Raw genomic sequence first — 13,380 nt, forward strand, 5'->3', positions numbered from 1 at the left:
TCATTATTTTCCCGCCTTAAACTTAACCTTTTCTAGAACTTCCTTATGTCTGTGGAAGATGCCATGTCTTTGCAGTCAACCAGATCTGCAGTTTAACCATCATCCTCTACTCAACATATCTACTGGTTTGCTAAGTCTTGTTGTTTTTTTTTATCACAATATCTGTCCCACACATCCCCTTATCTCTACTCACACAATCACCATCCTAATTTAGATCTTTATTACCTCTTCCATGGCCAATTGCAATAGCCTTTCAATCAGCATCCCCTTTCTCATGTCTCTCCCTTATCCAATTCACTTTCCACACAGCTACTAAAGTGATTCTCTTCAAGCACAGGTCTGATCCAGCCATTCCCTATTCAATAAATTCCAATGGCTCCTTAGTGCTTCTAGGATCAATTTTAGACTTCCCTGTTCAGCATTGAAAACTCTAGCTCCATTCTACCTTTACAGCTTTCATTCCTCTCCACATTCTCTACAGTTCAGCCACAATGGCATTTGTGTTGTTTCTCACACACAACACCCCCTGTCCTGTCTTGATGTCTCTTCACTGCTCCTGGAATATTTGTTTTCTCTTTGAATTCATGGTGTCCCCATTTGTAAGCATGGTACCTGACACATAGCAGGCATTTACATGCTTATTGATTGATGATTGGTTGATTGACAAATCCATTTCCCCAGAAATGTGGGCTTACTAGATTCTTCTGCCCACCCCATCAACACACCCAATGCCACATCACTGGTTCAATTGGATCATATGTCTTCCCTTGCACTACTCTCAAAGGAGATTGTCACCTTCTTTCAAGATCTCATTACAACCACTAGGGGCCCAATTCTGAGACTAATTCCTACAATATGTCATGGAATATTAGCTAATTCCTCAATGTCCCAGGACATAGGGATCAAGTGGTTTCTTAAGAAATTATTATCTTTGTAGCTTTTGACCCAAGATTTATGCTCAATTCTTCATGCTAATTGACCTCATAAAGTTTTATAACACTTATCTTACCTCTCTTAGCGAAATAGGCAGATGAATAGATCGCCTTGGGAGTTCCACAAGGGAATCATTCTTCTGTGAATACAGAAAAGACATTCTTGTCCAGGATTGGATTCTGGGTAGTGTACCTAACCCTAGTTCTATATCCATCATAACACGATCTACAGACCAAGGACCTGTTAATTCTTAGCTTTCCAGTTGTTATAATGCCAACTCATATCAATAAGTAGAACCTCCAGGGACTGATGAAATCTTACATGAAAGCATTTTGAAAATGGAAAGAACCCCAGATTTTTGGTTTCCTTCTTTGCATAGTCAAAAGAGACAGAAACTTTTTCCAGATGGTTATTTTTTTATTTGTTTTCTCTTGTTTTGTTTTGTTTGATGCACTTAGACAACAATGAGAACAATGTTATGAGTGTTAGCATTTTAACATTATTGTCACAAAGCATCCATCACACCTTCAATGACAGACATATGGCAGGTCTGTCCTTGTGTAACATCTACAGCTTTGCAGATGGCAGAGCTTGTCCTAGCTGTGACTGATTTCTTCATAAACTAAGATAGAAAGGACCTACTGAGTCATTGGGTAATTATCTGCTGCTGCTGCAGTTTTATAGACTTGTACATAGATGCCTTGGCCCAAAGTAACTTTGATAGGTCATCTTGCATCAAGAAAAATGCAAGCAAAAATGTATGGGCATCTAGAAGGGAAAATCAGGAGTTGGGATTTAAACCTATTCTTCTGTCTTATTTTGTCATAGAGATACCCTTATGTACTTGAAATCTGTGTCAATAGAGCACAAATTTTGACAGGTTTTTACCATGTCATAATTAACACTTCAGATTTTGTGATAAATTGTATCTCCTCTCTGAAATCAAACCTAGCAAAATTGTCTAACTGGAAATGAATTCTTTGACTATGGCCTACCACAAAACAAAAATAGCAAGCGACCCTTAGTCTTGTGTGACATTCTTCCTTCTCTTTAGACAATAATTGCATAGTGGTAGAAGAGGAGGCATTAGGAATCACAGTTCTAACACCATTTATAACCATTAATTTAACTGTTGGTCCAAAGACCAAAGAGTTGTTAATATTAGAGGAATCAAAGCAGTGAAGTGATAAATAAGCTTAGCAAAATTAGCTGTGGCTCTAAGTAAATAGATTAAACCCAAAATATTTAGACAGGGTATCCCAAAAGTCTTTATAAACTTACAAAAGATTAAAATTGCACCATGACTTTTGGGACATATTATATAAGAGGGAAATAGAGGGAAAAACGGAGATGCAAAACAGAATGCATTTGGAATATAGCCATATTGATCCATTCTCATTATTAATGACAATGGAAACACCAAATTTAGCCTCCCACTTATTAGTACTTAGTGTACTACATGAGGAGGAAGAAATGGAACTTCCATCAAGCAATGTGGGACAGGAATTAGACCTGAACAAGTATCCAAAGATAAAATCATGACACAGTTACAAAGGCATTCAGGTATTGATTTTCAAGATATCTTAAAGAGGGAAAGATATCAAAAGAACAGAATAAAGTTAAAGGTCTGGTTGCATAATTGGGAGAGTACATACACAATTGTCGTTTATTCTTCATTTTTCAACCAACAACATTATGCTTGATTTGCTTATAAATTGGATTTAAGTAAACCTTTGTTGTTGTTCAGTAGCATTTGACTCTTCACAATTCCATTTGGATTTTGTTTGGCAAAGATACTGGAACGGTTTGCTATTTTCTTCTCCAGTTAATTTTACAGGGTTGACATGCTGAGTGTCACACAACTATTAAGTGTTAGAGATGGGATTTGAATTATTAAGATAAATCTTCCTAAATCTAAGCTCAGTGCTCCATATCCATTGAGCCACCCAGCTACCTTTAAGTGATACAGAATCGTGCAAAATTCTCAGCTTCATTCTCTCTTTCTGAGCATTGAAGTCTGGTTAAGATGAATGATGTTGGTCCAGGATATAGTAGAGCAGAGCTTCTCAAACTTTTTCTACTTGTGACCCCTTTTTACCAAGAAAATTTTTTATAACTCTAGATGTATAGATATATAAAATAGATATTTTATGATATGATATAATTTTTATAATAAATCATAATTTCACAAACCCCACATTCAGTTAGAAGACCCCCATATAGAATTACAACCCAAAGTTTAAGAAGCTGGGCAGAAGATGCCTGACCAAGCTCTAAAATTTCCACAATACCTGCTTTAGCTACCTTTGTAGACATTGAAATAAATATTCTTATCCACCTATTCTTCTGAGGAAAGTCTTCACATGCTTGGGGTCTTCCGTTAATACACTGACTGTTGGTTACCCTCAACCTGGATTAGCCCATCTGCCAAAAGGTTTAACGGGAGGGTAACCACTACTCATGCTATAGCTTCTGGGAAGCACAAGTGATAGGTCAAATTGAACACCAAATTAGATAAGCTGCCCTAAAAATGATTCATCAAGCCCTCACATAAGAGGTGCTAGTCTTCCATGACCATCTGTATAGTAATGGAATTATAGATTCATTAAAGTATGAACATATTATTACCAAAAAAAAAAAAAAGCTAACCAAGAAGACATGTCACTACCAACTCTGTTTTCTTCATCAATTTAAAACCTTTCTCAGAATTATCTAAATATGTATCAAAATTATCCTTAATAAAAAAGATAAAAGAAAGGAACAGATTAGCTTTTGCAGGTGGCTTTCTATTGCAAACTACTTTTTCTCAGTCACACAATTGACTAAAAACATAGAAAAATGCAAGATTTTATAATGCATATTTCTTACTGATGTTTAAAAATATTTAATTCAGAAAGTTAAAACAAATTTTTCTCTTCTCCATCAAGGTATTCTCCATGTTAATTTTACATAGCATTTTTAAATAAATGCAGTTATAGAGATAATTTTGTTCAGTGGTCTAATTTTCTCTTTCAAACAATGCACAAAGCCAGGGAGATGTGTGCTCAATGATATTTGTCACTATCATAAAAAATGCCCTGGATTTCAAATGGAAAAGATACCCCATAGTGAATTCTTCCAGAAGCTTCTGTTTATGGATGGCATTTTGCCATTTGCATCCATCTTACAGAATATTAGAGTAACTCCTTCATCTGTAGTTAGTCAAAAGAGACAGGGCTATGCAGAGAGTCCTGCAAAGGACAGTTGGGTGGGATGCTCTTGCAGTCAGTTTATCATGTCTTGACAGTGGACAGATGCTATGTTAATCCTTGAATCTAGGTTCCAGTGATGTTCTCCTTTTCTCTTAGAACTGTCAGTTCCAAAGGTGAATCAAAGAACCTTATTTATGTCACATGACTCCACTTAGTCATAGAAATAGGAAGGAACAAATACTCTCACCTAATTTAACTTTCTAGAAGCCATGAAAGAGCTCTTGTGTCTTCCTTCCTCAAGCTATATGGTGTTATTTGCCCTTCATTTTCAAAGAGTACCAATGACATTATGGGGTAATGGCTTGACTTGCTTTGAATTGGGTTTAAATGAGAGAGAATTGCACAAAGCAACCAGTCTCACTCTCTCTTGCCAATTCATCAAAATCCACTGGCAAGACAAAAGTCGAGACACCTGGTCATGGCTGAGGATGCAGTGGATAACTTTGGCTTCTTCAACTTAGAATCAAGCCCTAAGTACTTCATAGTGCCTGCTTTGGCCATCTTTATTTATGGCTGCTGGAACAAACTGCTCTCATCCATTTATTCTTGGGTTAATCATACTCCTAATTCATGGGCAGGTTTGAAGTCTATTGGTTACCCTTAATCTGATTTATTCTATCCACTGCAATGGTTTACCAAGATGTGGTCCCTAAGTACCTTGTAGCCACAGGTGAGAGTTGGGTGAACCAGGTGGACTTCAAAGGTGCATGAGCAGCCCAGGAAAGGACTTAGTAAGCCCTTAGAGCAGAAGTACTAGCTCCCTAGAACACTCCACACACATGTAGGAATTAGTCCAATCAACTCCATGTCAATTTTCTTTCCTGCTCAATATAATCCCTTGCCCTAAAGACTCCAATCCCATTGCAGAGATAATGTCTCTTACCATGAGCACATCAAGTCTTATGGTAACCGTGGTACATGTTGTGATCACACTCTGCATTCCAGTATTCCCTTCATCTCTCAGTAGTAGCTATACTTCTATATTAATGCATCTTTTCTTCTCCCTTTCTATTCTATCCAAGTTACTAGCCAATGTTAGTCATCAATCCTTGTAATGTTGCTTCATCTCTTAGCAAGAAAAAGTTAGGGGGCAAATGGAAGCTTCCCTTTATCCATCAAATATACCATCAGACTTTGGGTACTTGGAGCTGAGCTAGTTCTTGCTCAGGCCTGATTAATTATTTACCAAATTAACTCTTTTACCACTATAACACTTTCATTGCAAGTAGATAATGCAAGTAGAATAGGGAACCATAATGGAATAAAAGGAAGAAAATAGACCGGATTACATCCAGGAATTTGTGAAGTGTTTTCAATGAGCCCAAAATGTCCACACACATACACACTTAAACACCCCCCAAAAAAATCTCTTAACATTAATTTTCCCCCAATGAAGCTATGTGCCTGTGAGTCAGTGAATACTACAATCATTGAAGAATAAAAATTGGACATGACCAAAGGACAATAAATAGAAATGAATAGAGAGTATAAGTATGGAGGACATAAGCAGGAAGACATTTCACCAGGAATCAAATGTAAATGTGAAAGATGCTATCAAGGAAATGTGTGAAAGAAAAAGAAGAAATTGGTTATGTGGTAATGGAAAGACAGCTTGAGCCCTGCATTAATATCCATAACATGTTTTTTAAACAAATCACAATACATAAAGTATGGAGAATATATAAAGTATATTGACAAGAATAAAGCAGATTGAGATAATACAGGTAATGAAGAGAATTGATAAGATTGTGCATCCATTGAAAATAGAACTAGCCAGCTCTGCTATTTTAAGTCAACTGACCTCTCTGAGTCTCAGTTTCCTCATCTGTAAAATTAAAATATTAGGCTATATGTTCCCTCACAGCTCTAAATTCTTAAGTTCCTACACTTTTAACCTCATCTATTTAACCCTAGTACCTGACCAAGGTCTCACAGCCTGCTTCTTCCATTATACCCTCCAGAATGCCTGTTCCATAATTAACAAAATTCCTTTGATTAAAAAATGTAATAAACAAAAATCCATTTTTATCCCTCCCATGTTCTCTTTGATGTTAAAAAAGAGAAACAAAATTCTTGTAACAAATAAATATAAACAAGCAAAATAAATTCCTATATTGACCATGTCAAGTCATTGACAATAAAGATTTATTAAATGTTTAGTATATGACAAACATTGTGATAATTGTTGTCCAAAATTTACATTTCATTTTGTCCAGGAGTGGGCAGCAAGCTTATTTATCAGTCCTCTGATAATTATGGTTGGTCTTTGCATTGATCTAAGTTATTAAATTTGTTTTTTTTGCTAAGGCAATTGGGGTTACCTGACTTGCCCAGGGTCACACAGCTAGGAAATGTTAAGTGTCTGAGACCAGATTTGACCTCAGGTCCTCCTAAATTCAGGGCTGATGCTCTATCCACTACACCAACTAGCTGTCCCCATTATTAAGTTTTTTAAAGTTATTTGTCTTCATAATATGGTTGCTATTGCAATTGATAAATTGTTCTCCTGGTTCTGCTCACTTCACGATGCATCAATTCATACAAATCTTCTCACATTTCCCTGAATTATCATCTCTTTCAGCATAATTCATATGCCCAGAGTTAACACATGACAACTCATAAGAGCAGATTATTAAATTTGGGGCAACTTTTCAAACTGGTTTTTAACTCAGGCAGAGTGCTCATTTAAATCAGCTCCCACACTTGTAATGTTATTTGTTGCTTTAAAAGAACTAGTGACTACCACAACAAAGTGTATTTTCAATATATTATTTATTATATGCTCTAAATGAGTATGACTTTAATGCTGAATATTTAATTTAATTATTTATATTTAATTTATATTTATAATATAATTTATATTTAATTTAATTAATAAAAAGCAACTTTAATTACTTTTTATTCTCATGGTGCTGATATGGTGCTGGAGAAAAAAATGCTGCTATGAAGTTTTGAAATTTTTCCTAAAATTATCATTTGGCATTGATTGCAATTATCATTTGATGATTCAGTATTTGAAACAAAGTTAATCATTTTAAAATATTTCTGGATAAAATTTATTTTACTTACTGCCAATCTAATAAAAATCAAGCTGAGCTAGAAACCATAGCTAAAGTACTTGAAATTGAAATGATAAAAATGGTGGCAAACTGGGGAAGCATATAGTTTATGAGTCACTGCTGAATGGCATGCTTGTTTACACTGCAAAATATATGACTTTGTTCTCATTCTTATTCTAGTTTGGCAAAGAAATTAATTAGTATTAATAGTAATACTATGAATAACATTAATATTGATAGTATTAGTATTAATTTTAGTAATAGTAATAGTAATTTAGTAATTTAGTAAATAGTAAAAAAAATAGTAAAATAGTAATTTAGTAATAGTAAGATCTTGCTTTAATGATTGATATTCTTGAAGAATCTTTATTTCTAACTACATTCTAGTAAAGATCAACTGTCATTCAGAAAGCACAAAAATTAATCAAAATGAGCTTTGGCAAATGTAAAGATTAGTACTTCAAAATATGACTCTCAAGTTGAAAATTTTATCTAGTCAAATAAGTTTAAAGACATTCCATTAAATTAAAAATAATAAATTTAATGGTATTCCTAGAAATATATTATTAGAAAATATAATTCAACTTATGAACATATGTTTTTATTAGACAGATTCAATGAAGACAGCATTTCTAATTATTTTAATTTATTAGAACCATCTACACAGCCTTATAAAAAAATCCCCCCGTGAGTAACTAATGAAAAAAATTTTTTCATTTAAGTGAAATTTTAAAACATGAAATTTATTTGAACTGCTTTGGGGATTTTGTAGAAAATGATGTAGAATCCAAGAACATTTTAAAGCTCTGCAGCTAGCTATACAAAAAGTGAAAAAAGATAGCACTGTTGTCAATAGTGCTGAAGCTGCAAGAAGTTGCAATTTAGTGAGTATAATTTGTATGAGGGTGAGAAATAGTTTAATAGTAGATCATACAGAAGATTTAATGACAATAAATTTATTGAGAAAAGAGTGGATTGGACTGAAACTCTATTTGTCAAATCGTGGTCTAGATTGGGTATGGATATAAGAATTTGGCAAAAAATCAGCAAAAGCATTTTGTGAGAATAAATTGGTTATAAGGAATTTAGAATAAAGAATATTTTTATCTTATTATGTGTTATGCAACTTTCTTAAGAATAAAATTGATTTACATGTAAATGAATTTTACTCTTAAGAAAGCTGTGTGTATACACACATATATGCATACCCTTTATTTCCCCCTGAGGCAATTGGGGTTAAGTGACTTGCCCAGGGTCACACAGCTAGGAAGTGGTAAATGTCTGAGGCCAGATTTAAATTCAGGTCCTCCTGACTTCAAGATGCACAGTCCCCTTTTTTTTTTTGAGCGTCAGTTGTTAAACATTTACAAGCACATCACTGTGTATATCATAATTTGGTTTGTCATTCCTTAAGTGCTGAACAATCCCTAGTTTCTTATTCTTTGTCATCAAAAAGAACTGCTGTAATTATTTTTGAATATAGGGATCCTTTTCTTCTTTGATCTCCTTAGGGGTAAGCTCCACTGCCTGTTTACAAAAAAAAAAAAAAAAAAAAAAGAGTAAGAGAAAAGGCATATATGATCAGCAGATCAGCATCGTGTTTTGTGATTAATGGAATCTTTTTGAGAGCTCAAAATCCAATCTTACATAATATCATTTCTTTCTTTTAAAATATTTCTTAATGATCCATTCTCTGAAATTAGATTTGTATTTGGTTTAATGGTTAATCCCTCTTTGACTTTACCCCATATCTTCTCCTTTCTTTCTTCTCTTTGCTCTGCTCTCTCTCCGTTCTTTCCTATTTCCCTATTGAAATAAATCTGCATCCATATCTGAAGGAATAGCATAACTGGGGGAGGGAGGGAAATAAAATATTATTTTAAAAAATAGACAAGATTATCTTTCTTATATTTCGTACATATCTGTAATGCTCTCTTACATTTTCTCTCCCCCATTGGAATTCGAATACTTTGAGGGTAGAAACCGTTGTTGCCCTTCTTTGTATGCCCAGTTTTTAGCACAGTGTTTGGTACATAAGTGTTTAGTTCATGTTTGCTGAATATCTGACTAAGATTAATTCTATGAGCTCTCTCTTACTAAGGATCATTAAAAATTGGTTATACTCATATTTTAAATGCATGGGAGGAATGAGTGAGATCAAACTCTCACTCTAACATCAACCCCAAGTTTCTATCAGTTATTGCTCCTAATCCCTACCTGTTACTTCTTTCCCTTTCCCTCACTCCCTACCCCCAACCAACTATTTCTCATCCTATTTCTGAGGACCTCTGCTTATAAACATGTCAGTAAGGCACGTGAAAAAGGATCTAATCAGTGATGATCAATAGACAATATGAACTGAGCAGAATTAACTTCCCTGCCAGTTGACAGCAAGGTCACCCCAGTCTTGCTACAGGTAATAAGCTTTCTTGATTCTCTTTCCTTTCAGTTATTAAAATGATTTTTCTAAAAGATAGCCCCATCTCCATGGGAGCTTCAGACATTAATAACTTATAATCAAAAGTCAGAGGAAGCCTTACCACCTTAAATTTCTCTCCCTTTTCTTACGTTTTCTTTTTGGCAAGCTCTCTAAAATGCTTTACCGGCTTTGCTGTCAGGAAATTCATTTGCCTCCTGCACAATGTAGAAGAGCCATCTAATACCATCTAATCAGACAACCTAGGTTCTGGTCACATTCTAGCAGTAACAAGTTGTGTGACCTTATGAAAACCGTGTCAATTCTCAGGGCTTCTAAAGGAAGGAATGACAGCTAGAAGGCTAGGATTTTCTCAAAGTCTTCAAAAAGAGGGAAGAATTGGATTCAATGTTTTCTGCATTCTCTTCCACTTTGAAATTTCCATCACTCTCTTTCTAAGAAGGTGCTTAGAATTTCAAGAATTTCAATCTTATGGGCCCCGACTACCATTTGACAGAGAAGAAAATGATGATTTAATAGTCACAATCAGCCTTTTATTTGCATCCTAAATAGAAAAGATTAGGACATCATGCAATAAAGCACACTATAAGAGAACATGTATTTAGCCCTAGACAATAATGAATTTATTCTGAACCCACCCAAAAGAAGTTTATTTCATGAAGTAATTCAAATGTCATGAACTTTGGAGTAATCATCAATCCAGTGGGCTACCAAAGGGAGACTAAGGAGTAAGGAAAATCATTCACATTTACTAAGCACTTACTATGTACTAAGCACTTTACCTGACAACAACTCTGAAAGAAAGATGCTATTATGATTGTCATTTACAGTTAAGGAAACTGAGGGAAAAAGAGGATTTTCCTATTTAAGTGTCTGAGATGAGGTTCATTTTTAATGAGATTTTTATTTTTCAAAATACAAGCAAAGATAGTTTTCAACATTCATCATTGCAAAAACTTGTGTTTCAAATTTTTCTCTCTACCTCTTCACTTCTCCCCTCCTTTAGACAGCAAGTAGTCCAATATAGGTTAAACATGTGAAATTCTTATATATATATTTATATAATATAATATAATATATATATAAATTATATATATGTATATAATGTAATATATAAATATATATACACATATATATATGTGTATATATATATATATATATATATATATATATATACACATATATATGAGTATATATATTTATATATTACATTATATACATATATATAATTTATATATATATTATATTATATTATATAAATATATATATAAGAATTTCACATGTTTAACCTATATTGGACTACTTGCTGTCTAAACCACAAAAAGTGAAAATACTATGTTGTGATCCACCGTCAGTCCCCAACTCTCTCTGGATGCAGATGGCTTTCTACCTCAAAAAGCTATTGAAATTGCCTTGAATCACTGGAGTGAGATTCAAATTCAGGTCTTTCTGACTTCAAGTACAGTGTTCTATCCAGCATACCACCTGACTGTTGCTGTAGTTCCAGCCATAGACCTATGGATTTGGGAGTTAAGAGTAAGGGATTCTAGTTCCATTTTCTGGTTTAGTTGCTTTCTATATGTGCTGTTCTAGGCAAGTCACTTCTTCCCTTTTCATTTTTATCATTTGAAATGATTGGACCAATCCATCTAAGGTCACTTCTAGCTCTGTGACCCTACCTCCAATTGGTTATTACCATTATTCCCAATATCACATAATAGTCATTTTATACACTTAATTTTTTACATCTCAATTGAATGTACCATAGAATAAATTTGTTCTAACATGATGAGCTTTTGTAGAGTACAATAGAAAAATACTGTCAGATTAGAAATCTCCTGTGAGAATAACAGGTTCTCAAAGTCCTGCATTGTGTATCATTACCAAATGATCAGAATACAAATTTATTTTTTTCTCCTTTACAATAAAAAGTTAACACTATTGACTCCCTTCGGGCTCTTAATTGATGGGGAATCCACTTCCTCCTCAGCCAGCTGTTTAGAAACGGGATTTGGAGTCAGGAAGATGTACCAACAAGTGTTGGGGGATAGCTATGATTGTGTTGGAAACAAACCATATTATTGCGTGTTCAGGTTAGTAAATGTCCAAGGCTAGATTTGAACTCAGGAAGGGGAGAAACTCTGGTCAAAAAACTTAATCTTGTTTGCCTTAGTTTTATCATCTGCAAAAATGAACAGGAGAAGGACATGGCAACCCACTGTATTATCATTGTCAAGAAAACCCCAAATGGGGTTCACAAAGAGTCGGATGCAGTTGAAATGAATGAATAACAAATAACAAAAATTGCCCTTGAAAGTGGGGTCTGTTTCATATAGAATTTTGTATTTCCAGCACTAAATATAATGTCTATATATGTGTGTATGTGTGTTTGAGAGTTTGTATATGTTTGAGAGATTAAGCTCTGTGATTTCATTAATGATGGTAACTTTTAGGGTCAAAAACTTTCTCCATTAATGCAGATCAGCAACTCTTCTGTATCTTACCTTTGTAGATGAGTAGTACCTGAACCCACATTTTCATGGTTCTAAGACTGGCTTTCTCTTCATTCTGCCAAACAGAATCTCTCATCTGCTATAGAATAAGCCCCTGATCAATTCTAGTTGAATCTAATTGTCATTGAGTATTCATAGGCTGACAGTCTCACAAGGGAGACTGATGGGGAAAGAGTTGGATTTGGAGTCAAAAGAAGGCGATTTGAATCTTGTTTCTCCTAATTATAACCTGGATGCATCTGGATGAGTCACTTTATGTCTTATACCTCAATTTTTCTCATCTGTAAAATGAGTGAATTGGACTAGATGATATCTAAAGCCCCTTTCAATTCTAAGCATATATTTTTGTGATCTTATGAGATGCCAAATGATATAAATGAGAAGAACCATGTGTGAATATATAAAGAAAAACTTAGAGTGCTATATTGTTGTTCAGCCATTTCAGTCATGTCCAACTCTTTGTGACCCTATTTGGTGTTTTCTTGGTAAAGATACAGGAATGGTTTGATATTTACTTCTTTGGCTCATTTTACAGATGAGGAAACTGAGGCAAACAGGGACACATAGCTAATATTCAAGCCAAATTTGAACTCATATTCTTCTGACTTCAGACCCAATCCTCTAAGTGCTATATAAATATTGTTACTATATCACTAATAATAATAATATTGATGATAATAATCCATCATCTACAGAGAGGTTAGACAGAATATGTGTCCAGTATCTTATTGGATCATCAGTACTGCAGTGGATAGAGAATTGGCTTTGAGTCAAGCAGATTCAAATCACTCAGACTCCTATTGACTGTGTGATCCTGAACAAGCCACTTAATTTCTCAGTTCCTCTTGGCAACAAGATAGTAGCAGGTTTGTTTGGTTTAGACTTCACAGAACATCATGCCCCATCCAGGAAAAACTGATCTTCTGATATTTGAGCTGATTGACTCAGTTTTTTGAGGGGTAATACCTTCTTTACTCCTCAATGGATTCTCCCCTCTGATTGGAGGAGTGAAAAGAACATGAAATTCCTCCCACAGCCTTCCGTTATAGAGCACTGGAACCTGAAATTTTCAGGTAACTTCACTTTCCATCAGCAATTTTGATTGTTTTCAACTTCACAGAACATTGTACCCCCAAACCAGGGAACCCCAATAGGAACCCCCATTTTCAGTTTCATACTATGGGCTT

Source organism: Sarcophilus harrisii, chromosome 5 (genome assembly GCF_902635505.1).
Source record: "Sarcophilus harrisii chromosome 5, mSarHar1.11, whole genome shotgun sequence".
NCBI classification, from domain to species: domain Eukaryota; kingdom Metazoa; phylum Chordata; class Mammalia; order Dasyuromorphia; family Dasyuridae; genus Sarcophilus; species Sarcophilus harrisii.